The 14,370-nt window shown below is 45.1% G+C and overlaps 1 protein-coding gene across 2 annotated transcripts in view; it reads right to left on the bottom strand.

Moving 5' to 3' along the window:
• Window positions 1-11,999, bottom strand: part of LOC122538948 (hormone receptor 4) — a 44,139-nt gene extending 32,140 nt beyond the window's left edge. Inside the window, exons 1-2 of one of the 2 annotated variants that reach the window (XM_043673468.1) lie at window positions 6,398-6,407; window positions 53-57 (exon numbers count right to left, since the gene is read on the bottom strand). The gene's annotated coding sequence lies outside the window, so the exon portion shown is untranslated. Of the gene's footprint in view, window positions 1-52; window positions 58-6,397; window positions 6,408-11,824 lie in introns of those variants that run through there. The other variant, XM_043673467.1, reaches the window with a different exon arrangement.
• Window positions 12,000-14,370: the final 2,371 nt, after the last annotated feature.

The raw sequence follows: 14,370 nt of genomic DNA, 5'->3' as shown, positions 1-14,370 counted from the left end.
TCGTTCGCGAAGTTCTGACTTAAAAATCGCTTAAAAATCGGCCGACTTTTACATTTTCTGCAGATTAGGAACTTTCACCCGGGGCGTGAGCGGCGTTCGGTAGCAGGAAGACCAATGAACGGGAACGAACGATTTCGGAGAGGCTGGTTCGAAAGAGGACGATCTCGTCCGAGCGAGGAGGAGGGATTTCGAGATGGAGCGAGACGAGGCGAGAAAAGAAAGCGCGATCCGGACGATTAATTGCCGCGGCGCGAGAGGGGTGCCTTTAATTAGCCCAGCCGCGGATCGGTGCAGCGGATCGATGGTTAAAAGTTACACGGACCGTGGTTACGAAATATGTAACGTCGGATCGACGCGGAAGAGCTCGCGTAAATTGCCGATTAAACTCTCCTCGTTGTCTACGTTGCGTAAGCGTCTCGAAAGAAGAAACCGGGGGGGAAGAAAAAGATCGAGCGCCGAGAGAAGACGATGTTTCTCCTTCGTGCGTTACCTTTTCTTCTCTTTTCTTTTATTTTTTTTTTTTCTTTTTCTTTCTTCTGCTGCGATTTCACTTTCGATCGGCACGCACACGATCGTGCGTGTCGACCACTGCTGTTGCGCATCTTGCCACTGAGAAGAGTATCGTTGGCCATGTACACGTTATCGTAAATGTCAAATGTCTTTTTGCTTGCAACTTTGCAACTTGAGCTTCTCGTCAAGTGCTGTGCGTACTTTGTTCGTCATTCCGTTTTCGAGTTACAGTTCCGCGGTAAGCAAGATCACAGTAATCCAGCATTCCAAGTTAGAAAACTTGTGCAAAAGTAAAAATTCTCGAGAGAAATATAATACTGTTGGGAATAGAAACGTGACTGAGAAAGTTACAATATTCTGTGATGCAAAGGAAAATCATATTAATTGAGCATTCCTGCGCTCTGAATGCTTCGACTTAGTCGTTGGGCATTATTTTGAATATTTCCAATTAACGTTTAGAAACATCACGTAGATCAAGACGTTGATTGACCCGCAAGTCTGTTATGTTTGTCGTCGATCGTTTTTTACCGATGTTTTAATTTACCATTTCTAGATGAACCTATAGCAGAGCAATTAAACGGCTCGTCATTTTAGATGTGATTGGTTAGATTGTACCAGCGTTGTTCTAACAAAATCTAACAAAACAGTTCAACTCTCAAGAAGAAATGGTTTAATTCTCAGGTTATTAGAAACGATTAATTCGGTGTAACTTTCAACTAGTACAGTTTTCATGTCCAATTGTGATTCTACAAGATATACGCAAAGTTTATTCATGTGTAATTATCACTCTCAAGTTCGGTTGAACAAGATACGTCCACAGTCCAGTGCTGCAATACTAAAGTCATCACAGAATATCTAGTTGCAGTCGTTGTCGTAACGACACCACATATTTGCCCAAAATTTATTAAAATTATTATTGCATTATTATACTTTATATATATATATATATATATACTCTTGTTTATATATATATATAATATCAATAAAGGCAATATTCATCTACTATTCTCTTTATATAATTTATTTTTATATAATTTATAATTTATATTTTTATATAATTTTTATATAATTTATAATTTATATTTTTATATAATTTTTATATAATTTATAATTTATATTTTTATATAAATTTTATAATTTACATTTTTATATAATTTATAATTTATAATTTATATAATAAATATCAATAAAGCCGATATTCAGCTACTATTCTCTGATGATGTTAAAAGTCAGTTTCCAATTTTTAATACACGTATATTAAGTTTGTTTTGGAGACCAGCACGTGTCAGAAATTTACAGGCATCGTGGTACAGGTTTCGAGTGGTCAGTGATAGCCGATAAGAAAGTAACGAAAGTTCTTTTCGATGAAAGTTTCTCGCCCTGACGGTTCTGACGATCAGTGGCGACAGCCGTCCGATTTTAGGAAACCAGCTTCTCCTCCTCTTCTCCCCCGTGCGGACGTATTTATCCGACGAAAGTAAAAGTACCAGAGGAGACCTTGTGCGGTGGAACGTCGTCATCGTACACATGACATCGAATCCTCCTTCTGCGTCTTCCTTCTCCCCTGGTCCCTCGCGTTACCGTCGTCCTCGCTGTTTTCGGATACCGGTTTGCCGGGCGAAACGATACCATCTTACAGGAAGATCGAACCTGGTGAAAACCACGCGTCCTTCGTGGAACAGGGTTACATTACGTCACGCGTGTCACGTTATTGCTGTCCGCTTGTGTCGCTGCACGCGCGCGATTCTTTCTCTCTCTCTTTCTTTCTTTCTTTCTTTCTTTCTTTCCTCTTCTCTCAAATCGGCCGCGAAAACCGAGAGAATCGCCTCCCGATTAGCGCGTCGTTATCGCTGTCAATTAACGCGATTGCCACGTTGCGCAACAAATCGTCGTGAATGATGAACTTTTACATTTTAGCTGCACGGTGTAGTAACTTTGTGCGTAGGAATGTCGGCTAGGTAAACCGGCTTACGATCGCGACGAACGTAATGGAATTTAAATTTCCTATACCGATACCGCCGGTACATAGACTTTATAGACGAAGTGAATGGCGCGCAGTTGACTCCGATATCGATGTCGAACGCGCTTTTATGAAGCACGGCTTTCCTCGCGCGCGCTCGCTCGCATGTGTGTGTTTGTGTGTGTGTGTGTGTGCACCTTTAACCCTGACACGTATACTCTGACTGTCTCGCTAGCTTCAAAAAAAAAAAAAAAAAAATTCGCGGAGGCAAGTAAATCGGTTGAATAAAATCGGAAAATCTCAGTGATTCGCTATTGCCTGTGGGCTCCCATTTCCAAGGCTGATCGCTCTGTTTTCCAACAATCGTAACAATCCTCGCGAGCACCGCCGTGCGAACTACGTACTCCGATCCGAAAATAACCGGGTTGCCCGAGTAAAACGTTATCCCTCTCGGATAATCCCAGAAACAAACAATCGCGTCTGTCGCGCACGATTTCCTCCCGGTACCACCTGTTATACCGAGTTGCGTAACCGTGCACTCTCCGGCTCGATTCGTCCCAGTTCGTTCCTTCAACCTAGAGATAGCCGGGAAAACGGCCGAACAGAATGAAACGACGGTGGTCGTAGTTGCGCGAGGAGAGGCGAAGGTTTTTTCGCGGTGGTCGAGGAGGCTCGATCGAAAAATCGAGCGCGAGCGCGAGGAGCGCTTTCCAGGGACGGAGAGCAGCGCGCGTTGGCAGCGCAGGATTTTCTCTGGCGAGCGTTTTTCTTTTTTTCTTTTTTTTTTCTTTTTTCTTCTTCTAGGCAGGCTAGGAAGAGTGGGGGACGGGTACACAGGCGCTGTTACACAGCGCGGCGGTCGATGTATTCGCGCGAATACGTGGCAGTGTGGGCAGTGCTGCAGTCGTTCGTACCAGCAGCACGTTGTGAGCGGTCGGCCATGGCATACTTACTGATGTCAATCACACCGGCAGGCATGCACTCCGCTCGGCCCTCGTGTGTTGGTGCACACGTACGGCGCACGCTCCGTACGCCCGATACAAGCGCGCGCGCGCGCGCGCACACACACATACGCTCGGAACACGGCTTCGCTCGCCATCGAATCTCCTAGCCTTTTGCCCTTTAACCCGTGCAATTTTCCTCGACCATTGATATCGGGTCGCAGCTGCGCCGCCGCGCGCCTGTGATCTAGGCCTGAACTTGGCTGACCCTTACCACCCCCGCACAACCTGTCGGCAGAGTCGGAAAATTCGAAAAGGGCGCCTCGCGAAATAATCTCCGATTCCTAAACTCAAGGATCAAGCAGCGTAACACGCCGTTGTCATTCTTCTCTTATAGAAATATCCCTCAAAAAATTCAAATGAAAAAAAAAAAAAATATCCAATTGAAAAGAAAAAAAATCCAAAAATGGCAAAAAGATATTCGACGCGTTCCATTCGAAATGTGTTCAGTTATTATTTCTTCGGCGTAGATTCGCGCGACAGAAAAGGCGAATTAGAGGATGACTTCATCCGATCGTCGTTTCGTTTCGACGGGATACGAAGGTCCGGCGGTTTAATAATCCTTCCGGGAAGATGGAAAAATGGACACGGGGAGATCGTGATCGGTGTGCGTAAACAGCGTTTTCAACTGCACGAGCGCCGTTGGCCAGTTTCTCGGCACGTTTCACCAGCCGCCTTTTGTTTCCCAGCGGACCTTATTCCTCTCGGTAGGGTGGCCCGGTTAATATCAAGCGCTTTAGTCACGTTTCCCACCGATATACTTGGCGCCATAATCACCGCGAGTTGGCAAAATCCTATGTAAACAAGACTATTATTTTCGTTTCGGTAAATAAATTATCGAAGCGTGCGCCAAATACAGTACGCCGCGCGAGTTCTTATATTTAGAAGTTTTAGCAGTCGGCGCGAGAGTAGCCTTTTCCTCTTTCGATCGCGTTTCGCTGACTGTTAAAAATACCTTCCCGACGGTATTTTCATAGGACGGAAGCTCCTCCTCTCAGTCGAACAAATTAGATACAAGTTGCAATTAGATTCTCATCGATACGCGGGCGTGATTGTTGCATTTGCAAATATTTGTGTTCGTCGCCATTCGTCTTTGGTGAAGAATAATATTGCCTTTTCGTCTATCGACGAGGCTCGAGGAGAGATTATAGAAATCTCTACCGATGCTCTTTCGGATCGAAGCGCGTGTTCTCGCTCGACTGTTGCCAGAAACATTAAACGCCGTTTGAACAGCGACGCGCGATCCAGAGTCCGTGATCTTGATGGAATTTCCTTTCATCGAAGACGATCCGTCTCGTTCGATCTCGCGGCGTGTTGTATCACGGAGACGTGCCGAGTCGGAACGACGTGCGAGCAAGTTCGAAGCTGTAAGGCCAACCAACGTCCGTGAGACTCTCGACCTCAGACTGCAATATTGCGCGTCGCCGCATCTATTCTCGCGACTAATCCTAGTCGCGAATTTTACAGAAAATTTCCACGGAATTGAACGTCTATAAAATCAGAGGCAAAGAAACGCGGAAATATTAGTCATCTCCGAGGGTAAAGTTTCTCATTTGACGAAAAGCTGCCAGTGACCTAGATATCGAAATCGGTGGCCGACTCTTTCTAAACAAGAAACACATAACAATTAAGGTCAATTACTCGAGCAACCGACTCGGCACTCGCTCGTCGAACCAAGACGAAGAAAGTGTAGGGAAATCCTTTCTTCGTGCGTTACGTGTCTTCGGATACTTCCCGCTAAACTGCGACAGCTTATTCCAGGGTCGAAAAGAAGAAAAAAAATTTTACGAAGTTATACGAAGTTTGCGAATTAACGCTTCGTCAAGGAGACATAAACAAATCATGATAAATAGTTGCTCGCTATTTTTGAAGTCTCATTTCAAAGTGATGTACTTCTGCTCGGATACAAGCTTGACATCTGATGAAAAACTGAATTTATTGCTCTGCGCAGTGTCTCAGTGTCTCAGTATCTCGTTGCATTTTTAATTTTCTTCGTGTGAAGTCACTTTGGTCGAGTGAACATTTTGCTTCAAAATTAAAACCCCATAGGTAAAAGCCGAGCGGTGTTAAGATCAACACTCATTTCCAGTAAAATGAAACAGGAAAGCTCGTGCAAAGAAAAGGAAATGACTGAAATACTGAAACTCGGTAGAATACCAAGTATCTATGCTTGATTATGTCTTTGTAACAAAGCAAATATTTCACAAATAATTCGCAAACTTCATGTAACATTTTTTTCTTCTTCTGGCCCTCAGAATAAGCTCTCGCAGTTTGGCGGGGAAAATCCGCGACACCCTGCGACAATCTTTCCGCTGGAACCAATAGCAATCGAAACGCGAGCAGTGTCATGCACCTTTCGGCAACAGAGCCCGAGTACGCGCGTTCGAGTACCGGTACTCGCCGACTCGACGTGTCAGGGTCAAATGACATCATTCCGACGCAAGGATCCTTGCGACGGTGCACGCCGACGGTTTCTGTCGTCGTAATTCATCCCGTCGACCGTTCGTCGCTTCTGGCATTGCCGCAGCGGAGGCCTGCGTAACCGCGGAATTCTCTTCGACTCGCCGCTTCGTTCAACTGGTCGTCGAAACTTTCGTCTGGATTCCACGTTCTTCGACCTCGTCGAAGTGTATTTTTCTATTTTTTTTTTTTTTTTTTTAATGTGATTGACGATAATTGCCTGCTCCGCGTTCCGATGCTATTTTCGTCACTGTCGTCAGATCAAACTCGTAAAATTTGCTACCGATTCAATAGTCCGGTTTGCCCGATCCAAAACTCGTATTTCTCGACAAGTAGATTTAGAATCGTTCGGATCAGAAGTTTACCGATTCATCATTGAATTTGCAAGAAATTTATCCATATATTCGAAGACTTCTATCTTGTACTGTTGTTAAAAAATCCTGACCATTCATCGTGATTCAGTTACTAGTTCGTCGGTCCGCGAGGCTTGGTTCTGATCATTGTCTTTGACGCCTGGGGTGATTAACCTTCCTCAACATTTGAAAGTGATTGGCCAGCAAATTCGTGCGCAAATAAAATAAAAAAACTATGGCATATTTCGCGCGATTTTGCCACAAAGGCACAGCCAAGACTATTCACTGTTAGCACATTGCGAACGGGAGACGTGAATTCGCGTCTTTCAGTTTTCAACTGTTGAGGACGGGGAACGCTTTTTTTGCATTGTAAGACAACGTTATATATATTTTATATTATATAATATATTACGACCCAGGCAACGTTATATATAATTTATATTATATAATATATAATTATATATTATAACGTTGTAATTATAATTTGTCAAGAAGTAGGGAAATTGTTTCCTAACGTACCACACCAAGAAACACGTTATAATAGAGGTATTTTTATTTTATTTAATAAAATACCTCTAAAATGAAGAACAATCAATAATTTTAATTATTGATAAAATAATACATTTGTTGAATGCTGTACATTCTCTTGAACTCTTTCGATCATGTATCAAACAATTCAAAAAAATACGAGAAAATACAGGCTATGTGTTTGTCAGAGCGTACCGTCCTCAATGTTTCAGTATAAATATAAAATAAATAATAGTTAAATTCTAAAATACATGATAAACAGATTCTTAAATATTACTGTAAAAAAATATATAGTAATATTTATGAATATTCTATCGATGTGAATTAAAGAAGTGCATGTATGCATTGTACAAATTTTCCCTGTTGCTCCAAAAGTGTGCGGAAGCAGCCGAGTGTGGTACGCAATGCGTTAAAGAGAAGATTGACAGATTGTGTACAGGTCCATTTGTTAATAAATTGCCCTCACGGAGAGGTGAGTCCTTCGTTTACGCGTTGCGCCGCGCTCGAGCGTGCATATTTGCAGAACCGCGAGTCCGCGAGTACGAAGTTTTTCAGCCTCTAATCTCCGGCTGGAACATAGTAAACGTAGCAAAGCTCGCACTCCTATTTCATTGGTTAATGAGTCACAATAAGGTCGACCACTCGTTAAGTCATTTTTCTTCTGTGTGCAAAAGCGACATTACCATCGGCATCGCTGGCTATCGAATACATTATTCACGGCGTACGGTGTTCTTTTTTTCTTCTTTTCTCTTCTCTCTTTCTCTCTCTCTCTCTCACACACACACGCAGTGTATCAATCGTGTGCTAATCGTTTGTCGCGAATCGTTCTTTTCTTTTTTCTTTCTCTGTTACCTTTTTGCCGTGAAACGCGCGAAGCCAATGAAAAGCCGGCGGCGAGTTGCTTCGTCGTGCGAGTAAATGCAGTGAACGAGCGACGCACGGATCGTTTAGATGATGAAACACGGCCGGTGTTCTTCGTAAGCTCATTCGACGATCGACGAAGCTACGGAACGGAAACGGGAAATGGGTCCCGGTACAAAGTACGTACAACTTTAGGTCAACTTTTTCCCGATGGTAGCTAAAAAAAACTTCAAGCTTCCGTTAAATCAAATTCAGAGTCAGCCTGAATCTGGTTTAGTTGGGTGGCCGTTGCGCGATCGCGAGTTGGAACGGCATCGGCGGATGGAGACGAAAGTCATGGCGGAGTGGTAGTTGGTGGCTGTAATGGCCGGTATATTTAGTACGAGATTGGCATAGGCCGCGAAGAGCCTACTAGTTGTTATCTATTTTCTACGCACGTGGCCTCTATAGGCCGAGATCTAGCCGGTTATAATCGGTGACACGGCACCGGCGCGACGTAGAAACGCCTCGGTGACGTTTTCGGGATAAGGTTTCTTTCTGGCCACCCTGACACTAGGTTCCCCGAGATCGGTTAACGGATAAAGTCGACTGGCCACTTTGTCCCCGTCATACTTTATCCGTCGTATTTACTTCGTATTTGCTCACATCTTGCTGCGAGAATTAAATCAATTTCCAATCGAGCGTCTTTCGTTCCCTTCCTGTTCTAAATCGATCTGAATCTGATCTACTGGGCCTCATTGGCCAACAAAAGTTTGTCGGGGGTCGCGCATGGTTTATATATCTTTGTTATCCAATGTTGAAACAACTTTTATAGTTATATTTATAATTTATAATAATATTTGTAATTATCTACAGTTATATTTGATATATGTCTTTTATCAGTTCAATGTATATGTTATTCAACCTATATGTTACTCATGACGATGTTAAAACAACTTTTTATAGTGAAACAATATATTGATTTGTGAAAAATATATTTATATGAAAGAAATGGATATGAAAATTTAGTGTTTATATAACACTGAGCTTGTGTCTTTGTTGATACCAGTTCATCAATATCTGGTTTGATATAGGTGGTGGCAGTACGAAGAGTGTTTTCAAGATGTTCGCTTAAAATTTTGTTCTTATATGATTTCTTGCGTGCTCCGATATACCATATGCAAATATAAGTATTGCCCGTGAACATTTGTGGCTAAAATTATTATGTGATAAGATTCTTATTACTATCACGAAATTATTATTATTGTTACAATTATTAAAATCATCATTATAAAATAATATTCTTACTCAATTCCAATTTTGGTTGGAATTGATCCAGGAGTTGGCCATGAAAAACACACCTGATGTTACATTTTTCACGACCAACGGAAGGAAGCAATTTATTAGCCAACGATTGGCAAAATTTAGTGACACGTTGTAACTGATAAAGAATCGTGTTGTAAGAAAGAATCTTGACAATTTTATACCTCTGTTGAAAACAGAGCTTGTCAATTCGTGCTCGCACGTTCGAATCTGTTTCGTTTCGTCCATAATAATACTAAACGTCCATAAAAATACTAAAACGTATACGGCGACGTCTCGTCCATAATAATAACCGATAACTTGTTTAACAAAAAAACAAATCATCGTGAAGGATCGATCGCGTCGAGGGATGAATTGTTAAATTCGACATGGTGGCAAGGGCGATCCAGTTAATGACTGATGAAGGGATGAAAAGGTCATGGCGCGGTTAGGGGGAGGGAAAAAAAAAAAAAAAAAAAAAANAAAAAAAAAAAAAAAAAAAAGAAAAAGAAAAAGAGAAAGAGGTGCGATATATCGGTGTGTCGCCTGCGCCACGGGGATCGTAGTACGCATGATTGGACCAGTAGTGGAGCAGGCTGGCTGCAACGTAACGTGCATTCGTACGGACGTTCGTGCCGGACCTACCTCAAGCTTCGTCATCGGGAGAGGGCGCGCGTCGATGCGCGGAGAGGTTAGGTCTGGTTAGGGACGTCACAACGCTACTGCGCTCATCCGCCAGAATAGCTTCAAGCGGGGTTGCACAACTCTAGTTCCCGCCATGTGCCGCGTGCTCCTTACTTACGGTTAAGCGTTGGCTAAACCACGCTACTTATTCACTCGTATTCTGTATCGTATTCGATCACATCGTGCATCGATCGGCTGAATTGTCCACGAATTTTGCATTCATCTTCCTCAGAAATATCGAGTCGTACGAATTTTACTCGGTTCGACGAAAGATGTTGCAACGCGCGAAATTCGAATTCGAATTCTTCAATTTGAAAATTAGAAAATCCCCACGTGCTTTTAACATTTCAAGTTTCATTGTTTTACACTCGATCGTGATAGTCGAAAGAAAGTCACACGAATGTTTCGAATCTTGACAAAATTCCCACTGTGCCAGATTTTCATTTCACGTGTCCATTTCTTTCGAAATTGGAATGATCAGGAGGAAAGGATAGAACTAACTAACGTTCGTATTTAGCAATTTCCCCTCCCCTACCCTTGTGCTTCTCGTTTCGCTTCGTCATCGAAGCAAAGCCGCGTAGGAAACGGATGGAAACGTCGTCAGCCGCTGTCTTCGTTCATCGGCTAACTTCTGATGCGTTTACGCTTGCTGCCAGGCTGTGTTAACTTCGGCTTCGTATCGCGCGGATTATCGAGGCAGCCCCGAAGTGGGGCAATTGGATTTCGCGCGAACCCTGCGCGCAGCAGACGCGAATTTCGATAGAATTCCCTGTTCACCTGAGAACTCGCCTCTCGCCGATATATTTGTATATACGTGGCTCTCCTACGTGAAACGACGGTAGAACAAAACTCAGACGTTTGTTTTTTTTATTTATTTTTATAAACGAGATTCTCGTTTCGACGCGAGCTCTGATTACGGGACAATCGATGGCGATGTCGCGTCGTGGTCTTTTGAAAAGCAGTTTGTCGAAAAAAGAGGCGCCCATTAGCGTGGCTCGGAGAGCAATTCTGCATATTTAACATAATCAATGAGAAACAAGAAAAGAGAAAAAAGAGAAACACTATGGTCGACAAATTGGTGAACTACTGACAAACGATTCGTTGTACGCGGATTCGCCTGACAATATCGGCTCGTGCATCGCCGCGTCGATCTCACGTATTTATAGATTACAGAGAAAAACCGTTCCGCCCTGCCGTGAACGAGCGATCGTGCAAATTCATCTACGATGATCCTGAGAATAGATAGCGGCCAATTAAACGGAAACAATAGCCTTAGGCAACCTGAACGGCGTCGCTCGTGAATCAATGAAATCGAACGGAAACGATCGCACGTGTAACCCGTTGCCGATGTTTTCGTTTCGCGATCGTTGCGCTGTGATCGGGAAATAAAGAAAAAGACGAAGGAAAAAACGTTGCTCCGGCCGGGATTATAAAATCCGCATCTCCCGCACGGTGAGAGTTCCTTTCGGCTCTGAATAAATCCGAGACGATGTTCGACGCGATAACGAGTATCCGCGGGATAATTACACGCCGGTTGTGGAACACCGTACAGAGTACGGTTTCACCTCTGCTCGGTGCTACGTAAACTTTCCTAGTCTCAATGGTTTCCCCAAGGTTACCAGAATTCATTAAAAAATTATTTTCGTATCTTTAACGCTTGCATCAGCGCGTTCGCGGCGTTACTTCACGTTCATCCTCGAACATTGCGCTTCCTCGTGCCACGAGGAGCGTAATTTCGACGGGAGAGGGGGGAGGGAGGGAGGCGGGAGGCACGTCTATCCTTCGACTGAGGTTTGCTCAGCAAATTCTCACGAATTTTCGGCAACAGTCACCTGCTTTGGAACGACCTAGACCTTTCGACTCCCGATCCGATCGAAACCCGATAGAAACATACCGGACAGATTTACAATCTCGCGATCCTGATTCTCGCTCCTCGTTTCTTCCTGCATCTTTCATTCCAGAATTGACTTTGACCGCGTAACAATTTATGGCGACACGAATCACGAATTTTCAAACGAACAGTTCCTCTTCTTCTCCCAAGATTGAAAAGTTTGCGCAAATTTACCGACTACTGCTGCTCGCCGCGGTATATATAATAGAATTTCACGCGCGCGGGTGTTCGCGAAACTGCGACAGGGAATTTCGAATTTCAATGCTTTTTCTCGCCGGAAGTAGTTTGCACTTACATCTTTTTCCGTTTAAGACATCCAAAACACGAAAAGTGGCAGAGTGTTCCCGAAATCCCTGCGGGCGATACCGGGACGTCGGTATCGGGACGGTGTTAAAGAAGGTCGCCGACGTGCCGACGACGATGCGACGATTGCCGGAGCTCAGGTGTGAACACGAGAGGTTCGTCGTGTTACATCAGCGTTTGTACACTGGCTGCACTCTCACGCGTATCGTACTTTTGTATATATATATATATTATTTTGCCCACGCAACGACACACATACACGTACACACTGGTCACCAACTTCTACGTCACTTCTATCCTCTCGAACCTAGCCAAAAATTCGTTTAGCACAATCAACGACCTGTTTCCGACGTTTCGTCCGTTTTCGCAAGTATTTGCACGTGCGCCTGTTCCTCATTTGTTCGACCCTTTCGCTGGATCTCGAGTCCACTGGCGTTGCGAGTTGCTGAAAATTCTCGACTAAATCGACGATTCGCGGATGATTATCGTTGAGTTCCTAGCGGGTGTCAGGTCCATGCGTTGGTCGATGGAAATTTATCGAGCGATCGGAGCGAAGATGCGTAGAAGTATGCTGGATATCGATCGGTTTTCAAGTACAAGGCGTGCAACGTCTCCGAAACACTCACGACCCATTTGCACGAGATTTGTGCGAATGCTTCGGCTTCGGAACTGCGTTATCCTTCATTCTACGCGAGAAAACGCTCTTCCTGGTTTCCTCATGCGTCAACCATCGACGATTCGTTTGTTTGTTTGTTTCCTCGTCTGCTGCGCAAAGTTACCTTTTTCTGCCCCTTTTTCTTAGCTTTCTCGGTTCGATCACTTCGATATGTTTCGAAGATCGAGCTCGAAAGAAAGTAACGTGAAAGAAACGTTTAGGCGATCGATTATTCGCAACGATCGAATCCCGAGCGTAGCTGCTTCTCGACGAGCACACTCGACGATCAATGGAACTTGTCGATTATCCGTGGCAGTTTGACGATCCAGCGTGGAGCACACGATACTTTCACAGTTTTCGTTTCACCTGTACTACTCCGCGACTACTTTGACTCGACGTCAACGTTGGTCACTGGAAGACTGTCTCGCAATCTCTCTCTTCGATGGATGGCAGACGTTTGAAAAGAAACGAGGATCCTCGAGTTTCATAGTTTCGTAGTTTCAGACGTTCGACGGCCAATTCATCGTACGGCGGTGAGGATTTTTCGAAAATAGCTGGCACCAGGCAGCACGGTCTCGGGTCTTGGTCCACGTGAAGTTCTTCGGGCGGCGGGTTCGTTGCACCGCTTCGAAGCGGGTTGCGCGCGAGATACGAACGATCGACGGAAGCGGCGCAGTGCAACGATTACGACGGGTTCGTTCGGGCGTGGTGGTAGCCCTGGCAGCGTTGCGACGACATTATCAAACAGACTGGTTCTTATCGCGTTGCAGGCGACACGCGAGCCGCACACCACCATTCATGCGTCCGCTTTGCACGGAGAGACGATCGCGGAACGCACAGGCGACGCTCGCGTGTCACTTAGGCGTGCGTGTGCGTGGACCAAAATGGCAGCCGTGCGAAGCGGCGGTTACGTAACGAAACTCGCGCTTTTTTTTCCCCTCCCCTTTCTTTCACCGCGCTGTCCGTGTCTCTGTCTCGCCAGTGCCACAGCAACAGACACTTTGTCCCTTCTGAGAACGCGGTCGCGACGATGCGTTTCCAATTGACGGATCGGCGAGCACGTGTCCGACGTACGTTACGTTTTCTTTCTTTTTCTGTTTCTACGTCGTGAGCAGAAAAACTTTTGAAAAAATTTTTCGTTGAGAGAGAGAGAGAGAGAAACGAGGACAAGCTCGTTCCACGGGAGGCAGGCTACGATACCATCATCGACCCGAGGCAGTTTCGAGTTGCAATTTCGGACGACGGGATAGAATAATGCACGAAGAACGGTGGCTGTGCCCAATTTTGGCTGACCTCGTCACGTGATGGCGGGTCGCGGTCGCGGGTTTTCCTCTCCTCGGGGTTACTGGCAGTGGTGTACGATTCCCGATCGAGCGGCCGATTGTAAAGCGGTCTGGTCACTCGCGCGAGACCGATGGCAGTGTGTGTACGTGTGTGTATGTGTGCGTGCGTGTGTATGCGCGTGTGACGAGAAACGAAGAACGAAGCGGATCGATCGATTGGCGATCCGCGAAACGCTTCAATCCGCCAGTGTTCAAGGGTCGCGCTTTTCGAACGCGGCTGTTGCGGGCTCCTTTGCTCAGGGCGCATGCCCCGCCGATTGGGCGCACGCACCGCCGAGAGAGAGAGATGATGTACACGGTTTGACTTTGGCCGTGGAGACGCCGCAGAGCGGCGTTGATTAAGAGAAACAGGAGCAGAGGGCGGGAGGGAGGGGGCGGGAGGGAAGGAGGAAGGCGAGCGAAAATGAATAAAAAAATCACAGCTGTGAGCAAAGTAAGGTGTCACCTAGGTGGCACCGCGCGATTGGCAGTGACGTTTTCAAGATCGGACGAACGATTTTCGAGAAGACTCGTCGATCGTCGATAAGAGTTTCGTTGACG

This window comes from Frieseomelitta varia, unplaced genomic scaffold (genome assembly GCF_011392965.1).
Source record: "Frieseomelitta varia isolate USP_RPSP 00005682 unplaced genomic scaffold, Fvar_1.2 scaffold_182, whole genome shotgun sequence".
In the NCBI taxonomy this organism is placed as follows: Eukaryota; Metazoa; Arthropoda; class Insecta; order Hymenoptera; family Apidae; genus Frieseomelitta; species Frieseomelitta varia.
The sequence above is the reverse complement of the archived record's forward strand: the minus strand, read 5'-3'. Positions and strand labels throughout refer to the sequence as shown.